General features: G+C 43.6%; 1 protein-coding gene across 1 annotated transcript in view; it reads left to right on the plus strand.

Annotated features, from left to right (window-relative positions):
* Positions 1-5,787: 5,787 nt before the first annotated feature.
* LOC119650960 overlaps positions 5,788-19,159 on the plus strand; it is a 299,212-nt gene continuing 285,840 nt past the window's right edge. The window contains exon 1 of the mRNA XM_038054208.1: positions 5,788-6,593. The gene's annotated coding sequence lies outside the window, so the exon portion shown is untranslated. The remainder of the gene's footprint in view (positions 6,594-19,159) is intronic.

Genomic DNA, 19,159 nt, shown 5'->3' on the forward strand with positions numbered 1-19,159 from the left:
TGCGTATGCTGTGAAGAAGTGAATAGTACGATCAGTTGATATAATGGTGAGCTTCATTTGCCGGTCATCAAACGTTCGACTTCCTTAAAAAATATGACGAAAACCCTCTGAGATGGCAATGCCAACACCGTATTGAGGCACCAACTGCGGAATACAAGCAGAATTCAAGTGCCAACCCATAGCAAAGTGTCCATTACCAGTAGCCATAAGAGAGGCGCGAGAATCTTTCCGTGTGGACAGTCCCTACGACATCTTGCCTAGGGGTGTATTATCCCCTATGAGCTGATCTGCTGATATTTCCAGTCCAGGAGAAAGGAAGTTAGATTGATCAGTCCGAAGCTTTTGCGCCCGTGTAGGTGGGTTTCCCTGGTTTGAAAATAAATATTACCTCATATCACGCCAGTTAATTTGGATATGAGTGTGTGATAGACATGTACGGTATATATTCCTTATATGTAGACCCAGGGCATCCATTTCCTCTATAGCTAGGGCATGAATAATGCCATCCGGGCCCGCAGCCTTGTTAGGTTTAAGTCTCTCGGTTGAAACCTATATTCACTGTCGGCCACGAAATTAGATTTTGGATGCTACCTGAGAAGTGCAATTCAAGCAACTGATTTGCCGTTTCTACATAGTTCCCAATCTGTAAACGTAGATGACCCAACTTGTCGCTACGTTTTTTGGCAATGATCCGCTTCAGTTTTGAGGTTGCCTCATGCGTCTCCATGATAATCTTTTAGCCGACCCTAAAGAGAGGTACGGTCTGTGGAGTGAGAAAAAATACATTTTTTCAAACGTTTTTTTACAAGATACGGGCAATGCATATTATGCGAAAATATTATAGCAAAAAATATTGAAATGTAAGCCATTAGCAATAAATCTCACGAGATGTCTCCAAAAAAAGGCTTTTTTCGGCGACGGCTGTAACTCATGACTCGATCATTTGGAGCAAAAAAAAAGAAAGTGCTTCTATTGGTATATGATTCCCCCTGGTGGCCATAATCGTTCTAATAATTTGACATAACGTTCTTCAGATGTTATGCATTCATAAAAAAAATTATAATAAAAAATATAGGGAAAACCGCCACCGGCCGAATCAAACTTTCAGACTCGGCTGAGGAGCACCCTTGCCGTTCCTTTCTGTTTTGGCAAAACGGAGTTCCACCATGGTTTTTATCCTTCTTTGGAATCTTGACTGTACAACTCTCTTGGAAAGCTTCTCTCATGCTAATTGTGATCATCGGGGTTGTTTTCTTAATTCCAGCAATCGATTTGCTGCGTTTCCCAGGGATCGTAACTCGGACACTCAGTTTTATTTTGTATGTCACATACTCTATCCTGCATGAATTCCAAAATGGAGTGACACTTTTAGATTTACGCCAGCATTGCAATCAATTCGCCTGTGATTCGAAGTGTAATATCGTTTGATACTCTTTACTTTCCGACAATGTTGCAATGTCCGGGGAGTTCATTACCCATATTGAGGATCCCCAGTCATCAGCATATCATACAACATTATATGCTGCTATTACAATCATATCTTTACTTTTGATATGTTGATTACTCTACTACCCACCAAACAATCTCTTTATATCCCAGTTGACTTTTTATAGCCAATTTAACTGTTGTGCCGCCGCCTTCACATAGGTCGTTAGCTAAGATAGTTTGGAGGTCCACCGTCCAGGAGCGGGGTCTGTCACTTTCATTCATAATAATAATAATAATCGTTGGTGCAACAACTCATATTGGATCAGAGCCTTGAAGTGAGTTAGAGCACTTCACTCAAGACCGTAAAGGTACACTACAAGTTAAAGTGCCATATAGGAGGCAATGTGGTCAGTATACTCTGATTTGACTCAGGTACTCATTCACAGCAGACGCGACTGGTATCTGCCGTCAAATTACGATATAAATCCCACTGGCATTAGTGAGATTTGATCCGCGTCCTTCCGTACGACAGCCGTGTGCTCTACCTACACACAACAACTATCCGGACATCATTTCCATTGGTATACAATCAGCCAACATGTTGGAAGTTGAAGCCCTTAATTTTCTCACCAACAACCCATAGTTCCTGTACGAGATATATAAATGCCTTGCTGCTATTGATCCGACGACTTATGAGTGCAGTCACCACCCTACAATCTTTGCAAATTTATTTGAGAAATATGGCACCTCAACTACGATTCAGACGAAGATGTCGTGAGCCACACGTTGCCTTCGATGGTTTGGCTGCAAATTATGACTTGGCCGTTGCTGGCCGAGCCCTCTTTACAGCCATTTGGTTGAAGAGTTGCGGTCGTGAGTAGATTTCTGTCGCTTTGGTTTGCCCTTAGGCATAGATACTCCGGACGATTTCTTCCCCTCAACAACCCGGGGTTATGTTTTTCGTGAAGGCTGTTTGCTTCTTACTCGTGCCCAAGATTTTAGCCTTAGAAGGTGACGACGACTGGAGCTTGGTGTCAGGAGTGCAGACGGAAAGCGACGGCTTCGGCTTTTTTTTTAATAGAGTAGGTGAATGCATTTACGCACAAAGTGTAGGACTTCCGCAACAGCACGCTGTCGAACTAGCAACTAAACACCTCCCTGTCATCAGAGAACTAGCCTGGAATCGTTTGACACATTACTTCGGTCTCGCCCTCCCGCTCTCCCGGCTTTGGGAGCCTTCAAGTCAGGGAATTCCTTTCATCAATGGGATGGGAGGGGAACCCCTTACCGTCCGATCCCTCGGCCCGTCGAGTTCAATTTTCTTCCCAATAAGAAGAGCCCGAATATAATGCGCAATACGATTCCAGCTGCCAGCGCTCTTCTATGTCTGCATAAAGGTGATGACGAAAGCCGTCCCACCTCTCACAAGAGAAAAAAGTGTGTTCAGCGTCGTCCACCACTCCATTGCAGAACACACAATCAGGAAATCGCGCCTTCCCAATCCTGTGCAGGTAAGACTGAAAACCTCCATGCCCACTTAGAAGTTGGGTAAGGAAGTAATCAATCTCACCGAACGTTTTGTTCAACCACGGGTCTCATTTTTCGATGAGCCGCGCAGTCCATCTGCCCCTTGGCTCATTTTGCCAAGAAAGTTGCCATTCGGTAAGAGTGCGTCGACGTTCTTCACGGGCAACCACCTCTCTTAAGTTTTCGCCCTTACGGTGGTAGATAGCTTTTCGCTCCTTGGCAAGGAAGGCAACGGGGATCATTCCCGCGATCACTATCACAGCCGATTCGGAGACGGTGCGATAAGCAGACGCCACTCGCAAAGCTCCCCGCCTCTGCACATAAGCAAGGCATTTACGATGCATCTTCTTGTCAAGGGCATCAGCCCATACCTCCGCACCATAGAGCAGAACCGACTGCCTTGCTCCCATAAGGAGACGTCTCCTAGTTAATATAGGGCCCCCGGCATTCGCCATTAGCCGACTCAAGGCCGCGACTCCAGCTGCAGCCCTGCTGCTTTGACTTGCTCGAGGAAGCTCATCTTCGAGTCGAGCATTAAACCAAGGTATTTAATCGCTGGTTTCCCTCGCCGATCGATATGGGTCGCAGGGTCGGGATTCTCCTTCTGGTCAAGATGACTACTTCAGTTTTTTTCAGCGCAAGGCTGAAACCGTGAGCAGTCATTCATCCACTTACCCGTAGCATCAATATGCCAAGTCTGCTTTGCGCCTTTTCAATAGTGCGGCCGGCAACAAGTGCTGCAACGTCTTCTAAATAACCGACCAGACGCGACTCTTCGGGCATATAGAGTCTCAGCAGACTATCATAGGAAGCGTTCCAGAAGTCCGGCCCTAGGATAGTTCCCTGTGCTACTCCCGATATGATTTCCATCCTCCTTTGGCTGTCTAACGTCTCATAGATCAGGGAGCAGTCTCTCAGATAATCCCTCAATATCCGCAAGAGGTAGCTTGGCACGAGAAATGAGTTTTCTTGTCTGCTAGCATATCTGTCCATCTTACGGAAGGTCTTCACTTGATGACCCACTTGGCCGCATCTCCGGCATGCTGTCCTCATATCCGGACCCTTGCAAGCTGCTGACGTACGTCCATAGTCCAGACACCTGTAGCACTTGGTGGGGACTATCCGTATTCGCACCCTGCATACTACCCATCCGATTTGGATTCTCCCGTTGCAAAAGAGTATCTTCACATATTGCTCGGGGACTTCCACCACCGCGAGCTTTTGGCCTCGATCATTTACAGAGGTGATACCTACCCGCGCATTGGTTACCTCTGAACATTCACGCTTTACCGCCTTCCCTACTTCGACCTTTTCTGTGAAGCAGTCAAAATCCCGGATTTCTAGAGAGCACATGAGCTCTAGGCTGGAAACAAAAGCCTTCTCCCCCCAGTAGCCCCTTAACCGCTTTGCAAAAAATACTCTTGTACGGTTTCGGCTTGTCTATTAAAGACTGGGTCTCAACTGGATTGGTACCCACTTGAATAAGTGGAGAATCTGAGTCTAGTCGCTCCTTCACTTGGTGTTGGACCGTCATGATCGAAATTCAATTTTTCCTTTTGTTTTGTTTTGTGTTTTAAGTTTTTCGTAGTTGGCCTTGGTAGGTAGTCTTGAAGACAGCTATCTTAGTGATTATTGGTAGTTCTTCAATATCGTGGTATGCATGATACTTCCTGTGCCTGTTGCTGTCTGCCGTCAGATTCTTGCACTATACACTTTCCCGATATCAGCATATTCTATCCAAAACGTAGATAATTTTCTTTTGCTTTTTTTTAAGTACTTGTCGCCCAATGGAAACTGTCTCAAATTATGAACTTGCTCGTTCCAGATATTCCTTAAGCTATCTTGGAACCCCGTTACTTTTATATACTATAAATGGCGCCCAAATTTGTGGCATCACGAATCCATACAAAAACTAGGTAAAATTCACAGCATTCTTTCGGAACAGCAAAGATCAGTTTATGAAACATAGATGGCCGCAGATTACAGAACTAGAACTATAAACTTACGGCACTGCTACTGGATTTTCGCGGATGTCATTTTATTAAACGGTATCTTTTCATGTTAGTTCAGAAGTACAAATGAAGTGAGGTAGATATACATAGTTTGTATCAACAGATGAACTCAGAAATTTGTCAAAAAGCGATATTCTCTAAGGAGCAATAGGAAAAGATACGTTATTGAACTGAAATGTCTACAAGATTCCCGACTGAAACAAAGCAGTATTTCTTGTGAAAGAATTATGTTTTTATATTTGGAATTTCTGCCAATTTAACAATAGCAGATATTCATCAATTTCAATCTTAGTCTAGCCTCAAACTCCTAAATGAAAAAGTAGCATTTTACCGATAGAAACTCAGACTTTTTTATAGCTAAAGTGGCAACTCCATCTACCTGCCCTTACCAATTCTTAAGCCTGGCTAACGAAGCATTCAATATGTTATTAGAAAATACGGCGACGACTCCGAACTACAATAACGAATCGAACAGATATTAAGATACTCTTATACAATTGCATTACTCACGGCGGCGTCGACGTCATCTAGGTGAGCGGCCAGGTAAGTTGTTCTTTAACTTCTTTGAGGCCAGCGTTCGTTACCTGAGTCCGGCCAAAATGACTCGCCTCCAACCACTTCCATGCCTTTCTGTTTGGAAGATTGGAATCGAACTGGAAAGTTTGAGTTGTGTAGTCTCTGCACGGCAGTCCGTTACGCCGGGCGTCGCTTAAGTAGTATCTTTGTAGCCGCAAGATACAAATGCTAGTAAGCGGTGGTGCTGGTCGGCAGGAGAGAAGCAAAACAATAACAAAGTAACGCAGAGAAATGAGTGGGTCTGAATCGTCGTTACACAGGAGAGAAACTCCATGGAAAGCTTACCTCTGATAATAGTGTCTCACCTTCCAGGTGAGCGGGAAAAAGCGATTCGGCGGGTATGCCAGCGAAAAACAGTTTACGGTAGTTTCGGAACGAACTGAGTCGAGCGAACAATTATGCGCAACGTGTTCAGCACCAGACAAAACAATCGCATTTCTTCGATGCAATCTTTGTTATTATTCGCGTTTAGTGCAAATCCGTTGAGCTTTATCTAGAGTTAGAAAAGTATCTTAGATAAGGCTACCTGTGATTTCTGAAACAAAGGTCTGTTCGTGCTGAAACACATCAGTTCTAGTGTGAAATCCAAGATCAAGTTCGCTGGCGAGTGCATGTCGTTTTTGCACTTCTAGAAAAGGTGCGTTCGCGTTTTTATCTGAAAAGTAGTTCAATACCCGTTCCAAGGAAGTGCGTGCATATCTTGAACTTAGCGCGCGGTTCAAACCGCTTTGAAGTTCGAGTTCGAGGTGCGGTAGAGTGTCCAAGTGCATGCTGAGCCATAGTCCGTGTTTGCCCGTATCAAGCGTTCATCACACTCGAGGTGCATACGAAGAGAATGTGATAGAACCCACCGCGTACTAAGTGCGCGCATATCGCGAATTTATTGAGTGATAGCCACAAATAACAAAAAGCCTTATTCAACCCGATCTTGCGAGAATATTGGATTACTTCGAAAAACTGTCATCGTCAGCAGCGACCGCAGTTCTACCGGATTCCAGACAAGCCTCTCGTTTGTGGCTTTGATCGCTTTACAGTAAATGGAATGTATCTGTAAGTAGTGGAAAAGTATCTGAGAATATATCGGCTAAGATCGAGTTGCAAGAGTGTTCGTAAAGATGCGAACTGATCAGAGATACAAAAGCGGTTTTAGAAATACGATCAACTCTAATTCGATTTCTGAATTTAATTAAGCAAGTGGTTATTACCATTTCTAGTGCATTGACATTTGCTTAATTGATATTCCGGAAAAGCTTTGTTTTATGCATTCACAAATAAAGATTTTGCGGATCAATATTCAGATTACTAAACATTTCAGCTTCCGGGAGATTAACGGACATAGATACCCTTTGGCGATCATTACCATTTCAATTCAAACCTTTACCATATTCCGCTAGATAAAACCATCTCAAAAGTGTTTTATTATCAAAATTGCCTAAAATCATTCTAAGATAATTTGCCAAAAAATGATTGCCCCTTTTTTTGTTCCTTCGGATAGCGTAATTTAAACATCTTTCAGGAAAGTATTGATCCCCAGAATACTCCCAGCAGATTCAAAGGATCGATATAAGGCATATCGGCGGCATTCTATTGGTCCAACCCTTAAATTGTTACTGAAATTCAATATTTCAAATTTCCTGTTCACGTTTGTCATATTAAATTCGCTGTTTATGTTGATTCGACCATGCACTTCGTGATCGCGATAAATGTGAATGGGCTTGAAGAGAAAGTATGCTGCCTTCCGATACTTTGATTTAGTAGCCCCATTAATTATACATTCAAAAGTTATCAGCCTTTTATTGGATCAAAGCCATTCCTTAGAATTGAAAGTGCATTACAAATACCATTTCTGGGGATAGTAATCATTATTATTATTCTGTTAAGGGAAAGTCGCACCGCGTCCTTAAAGAACTATTGTGCCCCTTTTTTGGTCATAGTATCTCAAGCAGGCCTATAACCGTCAGGAAGTTTCGTATGTTCCCTACTTTCAGATCTTTCAGCTTTGCATCTGGTATTAAGTGTTCTCCCAGAAGCTTCGACCTAGTTTGCACAAGTGCCGGACACTGTCCCAGGACGTATATAAAGGTTTCGTCATACTGCTTACAAAACCTGCAGGCAGTGTCCGTAGATATCCCTAGCTTCCCTAGATGATAGTTCAGCCGACAATGACCGGTGAGAATTCCCACTATGATTCGGAGGTTCTTTTTGGAGAGGTTTAAGCAATTCTTTGTGCGCATGGGTTGGTATCCCCCAATAAGCACCCTGGACTGCTCCATCCCTGGTAGGCCCGCCCGGTATAGTTCCCTCAACCGTTCCTCTCAATTTCTTAGTCATAGCCACGAAACCGTTTCTGATTTCATAGAAGGGTTCTGGTCCGTGTAAAGGCGTCCCTGCTCCCTTCTTGGCTAGTTCGTCCGCTGCCTCGTTGCCTTCCAATCCAGCATGGCCTGGAATCCAAAGTATCCAGACCTTGTTGGACGAGCCGAGTGTATTCAGTTTCTCAAGGCATTCCCACACTAGTTTAGAGTTCACCTGGTTGAACCTAAGTGCCTTGATCGTTGCTTGGCTATCGGTGAAAATAGCTATGTTTTGCCCCCTGTAGTTCCTTTGCAAATTAAAGGAGGCACATTTGTCTATGGCGTATATTTTCGCCTGGTCATTGGTTCAAAGTACATTTTCCTTGGACCAATGACACCGGCATCCGCTCCCTCTGTTGTGAGGGATCGGTCAGTGTACCAAGTAATCAGTTGCTGGTTTAAGCCGTATGTCGCAGCCACGTTCTCTCAGTTTGCCTTGTTACTCTAACGTGTTTCAAAGTTTTTACAGAAGTGAAACCTCGTTGTCATGTTATTCCTTGGTATAAGTAGTTCGGGATACCGGCTAGAAAGAATATCAATCTTCCTTCGATTTAGACGCCTCACTCATACTAGCGGCCATTCTGAATAATGCCCTCCTTGCCTGCATTTATGTGTGCAGATGGAGAAGGGTTAATTCCAGAAGGACCTGTAGGGATGCCAAGCCAATCTTTGGAGCTTATGTAATTCCCTGACTTGTGTTTTGAGTTCGGTTCTTTCTGCCCAGATTACCGCTCCATAGGTAATAATTGGCTTTACTATTGCAGTTTATATCCAAAGTAGTATCTTCGGACTGCGACCCCATTTTTTCCTGCTATGGATCTACAAGCGATCAGAGCCCTCATGGCTTTCCGACAAGGGCTTCCAACATGTGTCTTCCAGAGTTATCTTTGGTCTAACGCAATTCCCAATTATTTGACCTCTATTTCTCAGAGTGAAATTATGCGGTGTTTCCAACGATCGTTGTTTGCACTGATGAAGGGAACAAGTGGTTCCTGAAATATCGGTATTTGCAAGAATAAATACCCACACCAACGAAAAAGAAACAACAAGTTTTTATTACTTCAACTCTATTTCTCGTTTCACCTCTATATGTAATGGTACTATGGTGGTTTCGGCTGGGTTCCAGTATTTGTTAGCACGTCCAGGACTTCGTCCACTACCATACTCCACATAAGGGACGATAGTACCCCACCCTGTGGACAGCCTTGAGTAGTGCTCATGACAATAGAATTTGTACCTGTCGGTATTTCTATTTGCCTGCTTTCTAGCATTTCGCCCATCCAGAATGCCAGGGTGTTTCCCACTCCCTTGCGGCTCAGGGCATCTTGTATCTCTGTGTGCGATGTGTTGTTGAATGCTTCTTCGATATCCAAAAACGCGCACAGTGCAATTTCTTTTGTTTCTATGGCATCCCGTAGTACCTCGCTCAGCTGATACAGAGCAGTTTTAGTTGGTCGTCCTGCCTGGTAAGCGTGTTGACCGTAATGTAGGGGATTACCCTTTAGAACGTTAGTCCTAATATAGTTGTCTATGACCTTCTCCACCGTTTTGAGTATGAACGACGTTAGGTAAATTGGTCTGAAAAATTTAGGGTGAAACGGATCCTCTCCATGCCCTTGGTGGGTATCTCAGTGCTATGCTCCCCCTTGCCACCCTCAGAAGAGACTCTAAGATAATTCCTGCTGGGAAAATGCTATCTACTCCGGGAGATTTCAGCAATTTAAAAATTCCCAGCTTCTGAGCATACCTCTCTTGCTAGTTTCCAGTTCTCCTTTCTTCCCCTTTTATTCGTTGTTGGGGTGTCAGGCAGAATGTTGTCGCAAGCCACCGTGGGGTAGGAGTTCTGAGAAGCAGGTGTACCCTTCCTCCTCATTCTCAGTATATGTTCCATAGTAGTCATATAGTTAAGTGAAAATGACTTGGCATAAACTTACCCTAATATCTAATGAATCTGGTAAATTAGCTCTAAAGTTTATTCTATTTTCATCACTTCAAGGAAACCTAATCTTGAATACGCACATAGGTACAATATTCCTGGTATATATTATTCGAGCCTTGATTTCCCAAGTGTACACTTTGCAGTCACCTTAATCGCGTTGTTAATATCTTTTGGCTATCAGTAATGCATTGCTAACGTCATAGGAGCCTTTATTGGCAAGTGATTTACCTAGGTGGGGGCCAATGCGGTCGGATGAAACTCAATTTACTAATCCACGAGAACCGAAATATGCAGCCTTCTGAAAGTAAGCTTGGAGTGGAACTTGAGGGGACAGTGATGGACACTTTCTTGAATGGTAGACTTAAACCCTTTCGCTAGATTTAATGTAAGTAATAAGATTTTATTTTCGCTTGCGACTATTTATTCTGGTACGCATATACTGATATTTTCGGAATATACGTCCTATGGGATGTCATTACGGTCCACTAGGGCTTTGTGCAATATGGCGATATTCTCCCAGCTGGTGGAATAGTGCAGGGACCCGCTGAACATTCTGGGCGATTTGCTGAAAGTTATCCTCCTCTGTGGTGTCCGTCATAGGAATACGGAAGGAAATGAACGGGTTGACCGCCTGGTCAGGCAGGGTTTTGCTCTTGGCGCTCCCTCGATGGGTACATTCGTCGTCCCGCTGGCGACTGTTAAGAGCAGAATCTACTCGCACTATTTAGCAGCTGTTAACTTCAAATGGCGAAGGTTCACCACCTGCGCCAAATCAAGGAGGACAGTTTGGGGGCTCATTCAATCCGAAGCGATGCAAGTACTTCCCATATACACCGAGTCCCGTCAGAAACTGCATTAGGTGGTAATTTAAAGCTCTATATTTGCATTCGAACCATCTCTCAATACACAGGATCAGTGTATGGGTCCACCGGTCTGTACAGCTCCTTCCTAGTAACCTTTCGGAAGCGCGTAGCCACTCCATTCGGATTCACTCTCCTTCTTTGGTAGAGACAGTGTGCCTCACTCGCTAGAAAATCCAAGGGAATCATCCTCGCGATGACACACACTGCCTCACCTGATACCGTCCTATATGCACTGCACACCCTCAGCAAGATTGGCCGCTATGCCGAACTTACTATTCCCTGGTTCACTGTGTTATCCAATGCGCACGTTCATACAGGAGCCGCGTATACTAGGATGGAGTTCACCACCTCTGCGATAAGCGGCGACTATATTTTGGCCCTCCAACATTTGACATCATGCTTGCTAGAGACGAGCTAGCCTTTGCTGTCTTTTCGCGCGCATAGTCCAGGTGTCCCTTGAATCTCAATTTGGCATCGATCACTACTCTCAGGTAAAGACTGATTTTGAAATGACCTCATGATTACCAACTCGGATTTTGGCAGTGTTCTTTTTCCTGCGATTGGTAATAAGGACCGCCTTCGTTTTATCTTACGCCAGATCCAATTTCACTATTTGGAACCATGCTTTGATAGCATGAACCACTTCGCTTGCATACAGTCCTGGTGGTGGTTCACAGCTGCTACTGCTAGGTAGTCTGCAAAACCAATCAACGTTCCTTCCCTTGACACGCGAAGGCCGAGCACTCCGTCATACAGTACGTTCCAGAGCAAGGGCCCCAGTACGGAACCTTGGGAAACACCCTTTGTCACAACATATTCCGTCGTTCGTCACATACTAAAAAGCGTCTCTCTCGACTATTCGAGCTAAATAACCACGGACACTCAGTTTAGCCACGGTGCCTTTAATCTAACCCCAGTTGGCCGAGTTAAAGGCATTTCTGACATCCAGTGTCACCACCACTGAGCACTTACCAGAGGCCGATGCCTTCCGTGCTAGGTCTACGACCGTTGTAATGGCTTCGACTGTAGACCGTGCTCTGCGAAACCCGTACTGCCGCTCCGATAGACCACCAGCTAACTGAAGCAGCCTTTTGTATACCAGTCTCTTCAACATCTTTCCCCTTGTGTCTAAAAAACAGATTGGGCGATATGAACAGGCTGCGGCGGTAATTTTTGGGGCTTCAGTAGCAGAATTAACTTCTGCCTTTTGCACGATCCAAGTGTGCTTATGAACCATGCGCGCCTAATTTTAGTTGCCAACTTCAGGGCTTTGTTCGGAATCCCATCCAACCCATCCCGTAGTTCCTCCTCGGTAACCCCGCATTCCTGTTCTACTTATTTTCGATTAGCTAGTTGTGTCGGTTGTCTCGAGATCTATACGCAATTTCCCTCATTTGTATCGACCGTCATTAATAATTTTCAGAGTGAAACTCGGAGTCAAACAACAGTGAGCTGACTCAAGCTGCTGCTACGTAGCCTAATACACTATGTACGTGTTTGGGTTTGAAGGTTAAAGCATAGCCAACTGCTCTCAAATCAGTCCTTCAGTTCGATATAAGCGTCCGTTGCAAAAGGAAAATTCAAAATCTTCCTCGCTTGGAATCCGAGAAAAAGGTGTGGACGCAATAGGCGCAGCTTCGGCCAACTGCCTTCATATTCTATTCAGGTTTTATCTTAGTTGGTTCCTCACAACGAGCAAGAAAGAATATGTAACTTTTCAAATAATTGAACGAAGAGAATGCCATTTGACACCAAATTAGGCAAGGATACCCCTCAGAAGCTCCGGCGGCAGTACCTTTTAACATATAGCCCCCAAGGGCCTTAGATCCAGAGACTTCTGGAGGGCATTCCATTAAGTCTCCAGACGATCACAAGAAACGATAAGCTGTTAAGATAGAGAGAAAGGATAGGAGGCTTCTCGAGAAGATGCTTTTAGAAAATGAGGCTCTTTTACTGGGTGACTTATTCGGAAGCTTACGGGCGTCGGACCCCAAGTTTGGATGTTATTTGTAATGACATATGAATTGAGCCATGGCCAGGAGACCATCCTAGCTGGTCGAAGTGAATCTAGAGAGGAGAGCCATTCCAGCAACTTAAAAAGATGACCCAATTTATGGTAAAGGTCCACCTGCAAATACTAAATTTCCTCTGAAGTGTCCTGTCGATATGCTCGTGCATGCCACTGTACTAACCATTGATATTTTTTCCTTATTGACCTGTTCTTGTTTTCCATATTTTCGGTTCGACGTAATACGCTGCAGCTCTTTCCAAGTCTTTCCGAGAAGCACACTCCCCTTCTATTGTTCTGTGTCATATTCTTCTAGGACGATCCACTTGTTCCGCACTCTGGGGTAGTGGACTCCATTGCATGCCATGGTCAACACTGCCGTTGTTGCGCTTTGGTAAAATGTTACCTAGCCACTGTCACTTCCGCCATCTAATCAACACATGTACCTACACCCGGCACAGATTCACTTTCCATGTGTTGCTCTCATATAACAGTATAGGGAGAACATTGGCGCAGAATAAACTTCAGTTTATGTTGGTGTTGAGGTATCTGCTTTGCCAGATTTTAGATAAAACAACAAAGGTAGATGTAGCACAGTTAATGCATCGGGTGACATCAAGCTTGGTGCAACCGTCGCGTCGGTAGAAACAACGCTACCGAAATAGACAAATTAATCGACATCCTCGGTGTTCTGCCCGTTAATGTAGATGGTAAGATTGGGATGAGCAATCAGACTGCTTTTTGGCGTATATCTTAAGTCCGACTTTTCAAATCTAGAGCCAAAATGATTGACTCGGTGAAAGAGCAATCAGATGTTATCAACGTAGTTGTGGTATTTAAAGATAGATACCATGGTCTGTTGAAGTTCTCCACCTTTTTCCGACAATGCGCCATGGAGAACTTTAACGATAACAGAAAGGAATAGTTCTGGCAACAGAATGCAATTTTGTAGAACTCCGCTTTGTAATATTTCCTTGATGATCAAGTGACATTTTCCACCATCATATGTGAAAGGCTCTCCGACACACATCCTGTTGACGCTGTCGAAAACTTTCTTAAAATCGATAAAGCGAGGGTCGGAGTCGCTCACACTGCGAACGCAATCCGCAGGCGAAAACAGGCGCCCATCAAGCGATGCATTACGCTTTCGTTGTGGCGAGGCAACGGGTTTCGGAAAAATCGTTGGCGTCTACCTCGACCAGCCGCACACGAGGACGTCTGCCTGTGAAGTGTAAATTTAAATTATAAAAATAAAGTTTTTTTTAAGTCTTAATTTATTTTATTAAAGAAAAAAGCGAATGAGACTTCTGCTAGATAGTTTGGTGCGGGTGCAAACGATTTCTAGTGCGAATATTTCTTGTGAGTCAAGGGAATTCCCAACAATTTCGCTCGTTGCCGATCAGTTGAAGTTTCTCATTTGGCAGGCTAGGTACTCCAAAAATGTGCCCCAATAATGGGGTGGTAGATGTTACAAAATGCCGCAAACCTCTCACCATTATCATTACGGTCGTCGAGAATGTCCACTTTGGCATTCAGGTCAGCCATTACGATCGCAAAGTCAATTTTTAAGTAAGGGTCTCCTGGCCTGCATTGAGTTGCTCGTAGAACTCTACTTTGGTGTGTAACACTGCACTGTTGAGACGTTTCTCATTCTGAGCCGCAATGGCACAGTCAGTATACTGTCTCATACCGATTCTTAAGACATGAATGCGGGGAGGCTGCCCAGAATACAACAACAAATCGCACTCTGCCGCAAGGAGAAGGGGATTGCTCACCCGAGTTCCACAATCTAAACTCGCTTAATCCCAGAATGCCCAATCTGTATTGCTGAAATTCTAGCTGAAGTTGGGGCTTGCTCTGCTAGTTAGCATTAATGCCTTCATCGAGAAGCGTTGGCACATCACAGAATCCAATCATAAACTGTTAAGGAATATAAAAGGTCGTAACCGAAAGATCAGTCCGTGATTACGAAGTATAATAGATTTTGAGACTTCCTAGCCCATACATTTTAATCCCTTTTAGTTGTTCTTTACGACAATCAGGAGAATTCTATCTCCCCCAGCTCAGCCCCCCAGCGGAAACCGACTTTGCGTGTTAGTAGTAAATACAATCTACGTGTAGTTGGCCCCACCTACTCCTTGAGACGCCAAGCTGTTACACGTCCATTGAGTTTGAATTGACGTCTCCCTCCTCTTCTCTCAAAGGATGACAAGCCTGATCGTATACTATTTACCATCTCTGCAATGTCGTAGAAAATATCTTGATGGGTGTGTCTTCTTCACACTTAACCACAGCTTCATGACACTTCAACAACAGTTTGACGGTAACCTCCTAATCATACAATGCTCACAAACTGAATGTTTTCGAATTCGCGGAGCTTTTGTCCTATTTTGCAGCTTGGGGCTGCGGGTTAGTTTTCTACCACTTTCACAAAGAATCTTAACTGCGCTGTAATTTTTCTGAAAATTATTGGGGTATCCTTCCTTGTTTGTTACATATATTGGGTTGATTCCTAAGATAGGAGACATTATAGATGACAATGGGTAATTAAGTGAAATGACTTTGGTAGGTATAAGCTATCAGTGGTCCGAATGGCGTTTTGGTGCACCGCTTTGATGCTGTAAACTCTTAAGATCATGACTGCTGTGGGAAAAGCAAGAGAAGTGAAATCTTGCCGGCTCAAATCTTCAGAGCAGAATAGCAGCCCCTCCCCCCGTACTCCAACTAGAGATCTCTTTGAGATCCCCAAAGAATTGTCTCCGTACGCTGACTCTTGCTAGAGCTGAGCGATCGCAAAGGAAGTGCCCTTTGTAGGTGTATCTGGCTTCTTTGGGAATTTGGAAATTAAATGCAGAAGGCTTTTTTCTGTCGTGAATTAGAAATTTTTTCAAAAAGATAGTCAAACTAAGCAGCAGAGGGAGTGTGGCGTAAAGGTCTTACGAAGAAGTTTTGCTCTTTCAATACGAGATATCTTTTTTCAACTGCACCAACATCTTCTCTTCCCGAGGTCAACTTAGACAATTTATCTCACTGTAATTCTTCCTTTTTACTTGTTTCTTCAGTTAAATCATGTCAGATGCATCCATCAGCGTCACTTTTAATTAAATCCGTTCCAGCATTTTACGTACATTTTCAGGGTTAATTATAAATTCATTTCATTGCATACCAAAATTCTAAATTCAGCATTCCTGATAAATCACTATATGAATGCACACTTATGTACAATTTTGAAGTTGCGTATCGAAATCACGATTTATCAAGGCTTTTCCAACAAAAACAACAACATATAATTTTAATTCGCGCTGTAGATTTACCAAGGTTTAAGACTGAGTGCTGACAGATACACCGGAGAACGATATTACGCTCCAAAGTTAATTATATCCACTCAACTGGTTCGGCAACATTATAATAGTGCCAATTACGCTATAATCGACTTAGGCGTAACTAAGATTCAATTGCATCTGCAATCTACAATCTGTGAAATGTGCACGTATCTATGTGGCTAAATTCTGCCTTCAAATCACCTAAAGATATTGCACACATTGGCAAGCTGAAATGTCGACATACATACATATCCGTGAACTCATTCAAAACTTCAAAAAGCAGTTGACCTTTCTTTAGATGCAAGTCCGGATTTTCGGTCCAGGTGAATAAGTTTCTTGTAATAAAAGAATGCCGTAAAGAGCTTATGCCTGCAGAACACTAGCATTAGCCAAGATTTCTTAGTCATCGCTTTGAGTAAATTTCCTGTTTGGTATTCAAATAAACATTAAAGTGTATAGGACTTAGCCTTGTGGCACAGCTTCAGAATCGTTTTGTATCTTATATTACCATCGTCTCCATCTGTGCATCTTTTCACACTCGACTTGCTCGTCAAATTTAAGCAACCATTCTATGCAACCGCTGAACCTTTAACCGTTACAATTCAATGCATTCTGCTGGAGATGGAGAAGTAAGAAATTGCATTCACCACACGTGAGTGCCTGCAAGCCGAATAAAACAGCTTTGCAGTACGGATCCAAGGGAAGGGTCTGCAATAGACATAACTTACAATAAGATATGTGTGGAGTAATGACATGGATGTACATGTGTGGTACATATTTATTGCTTCAATTACTTCATTTTGTTTCTCCAATAATTGCCTTCAACATATCTGCAAACTCTCTCCCTTTCTTTCTTCAGCAATTGTTTCTAATCTCCTCCGATTGGCTCGAGTGAATACATTTTTCATTATTATCCGTCCGAATGCATATCGATTTTTCCATCCATCAAAGCCAGTCAATACTCACCAAGTATTATCTCTGGATTTCATATGGAAATCTACAGTCGCCGTAATTTAATACGAATTCAAATTATGGCTGAGCTAAGAAACACTTTCTTTGATTTTATGCTTCATCAGCTCCATACTCGTACATGTTTATATTTATGAGATCTTCTCGGATGGATGGAAAGAGGTTCAGATAAAATGGAGTGTGAAGATATATTCAACTTCGTTGTAATCATAAGCGGAGTGCACTGCAAACACTTTGTTCAGGAATGCGGATACGGGCTCATTGTATCTCTTTAGTTTTTGATTTTCTATATTCAGTTGTCCAAGGTATGCTCTTACATTTATTTCAAAAAAAGCAAAACCTTATTGAAATCGGCTCTATTAGTGAGACACTGGGTAATGTGGTAGTTGGTTTCCCCGCCGTTCCGCATAGGTCACACCCTAATGTTGGGAATGGGCCTTTGCGGCCACCGATCCTTCGTAGGCTGCGTTGCCAGAAATTATTCGACTCTGACTTTATCGCATTTCTGCATACTGTGTGCCTCTCCATTTATCTTGTATGGTACAGAACACTCATTCCTTTCGCAGCATGTCGGCTTCGATCAGACCAGCCACCACTTGTATTGCCTCATCGAATACGGTCCGGGCGGTATACAGAATTCATGTCCCTCCAGTTCTGAGAATTTGCTAGAATAGATCCCACTACTCCGACTAGATGCAATTTCCGACATTGTTTCGGCCAACCAATTTTTGATAACATTTTTTTCAAGAACCGTGGCATGGATACTCTCGGTGCTCCTTAAAGCTCAGTTTGGCATCAATTATCAACTCCAGATATTTTTTGCTCGTCTTTGACACAAGCGTTTTCCCGTCCACAAAGGTTAGCCCGGCTCTTTCTAGCTAGGACTTTACCGTTGTCACAGTTTCCGTCGCTTAAATTTTCACATCCTCTGGTTTTTTTCCTGTAACAACTAAATACTACTGGGTCATCCGCAAAGCCGACAATCGCAATTTCCACTGGGACGAGAAGAGCGAGCACCCCATTATACCTGACATTTCACAACGGGAGAGCCAGTACTGAGTCCTGTGATATCCTCGTACTCTTTCGGGCCCTCATCAGCGCTGTACCAGAGAGTCCTCTCTGAGAGGTAATTTCCCACCAGACTTACTAAATACCTGGGAACACTTATGTTAATCAACGTTGTTCGTGGTGTGATAACAATCTATTTCAGAGGGTGCGGGCGGGTCACCTGAGGTGATCTTCGTAGCCTTTTCGTTACCATCTTATAGGCCCCAGTTCAAATGTTGATATTGACATGGTGGCACAGCCGTTTGGAATAGTTCTTTTTACTCGCCCGAAAAGCTTGTTTTAAGTGGCCATGCATTTGCCTGTGTGTCGCTTCTTGACCGCTGCTAATGGCTTTCCTTCTGGACCTCTGGTGAAGCCTTCCTGTCCGGAAACATATCGTTCACAAACTTGCGAATTCGTTCTTCCACAGGTTGGTGGTTAGCATCGCATGCCTCTGTTACACATCAGGTGATTTGGTTGACTTTTTCTTTAGGGTACGGGAGGGCTTGAGCGCATCACAAAATGTGTTCCCCTCAAAAGCTTTCACCGTCCAGCCGGGCAAATCACCCGGCATTCTGCGAGAGCTCTTTCTCGAGCCCAATTCACACTTGATTTCCATGCAGATTGGTTGGTGGTCACTGTGAGTATAGTCCTCACTGACTTGCCAAGCGATTCTATTGGCTAAACCGGCATTCACTTATGGTAGGTTCACTATAGACCCCACTTCCTCTTCTTTGAGTCAAAATGCGGATCAGGGGCCCGAATTTATTTGGGGTTTCAAGTTGGCACCCACATTGTGCAAGCAACTGCCGTTCTCAAAAGATCCACGAGAACCATTCCTAAAATGGCACAGGACGTTCCGAAAATTGTACACACATACAACACTATTAACGATTGGTGTAGTATTTATTCCTCGTACTTTCATGAGAGCTTCAAAACTAACGCTCTGTATATATAAATGAGTAAACGACTGCGGTTGCATTTCGCGTTTCTAATTATCGACCTAATTGCGTGTTCCAAAATATTCCTTAAAATTGAGTGCCTTATCGATCGTTTCCTTAAGGAGCTAATAACCAGCTTAGCAGTGATAGTTTAGTTACCAACCGTATTCAT

Source organism: Hermetia illucens, chromosome 3, assembly GCF_905115235.1.
Source record: "Hermetia illucens chromosome 3, iHerIll2.2.curated.20191125, whole genome shotgun sequence".
Classification (NCBI taxonomy): domain Eukaryota; kingdom Metazoa; phylum Arthropoda; class Insecta; order Diptera; family Stratiomyidae; genus Hermetia; species Hermetia illucens.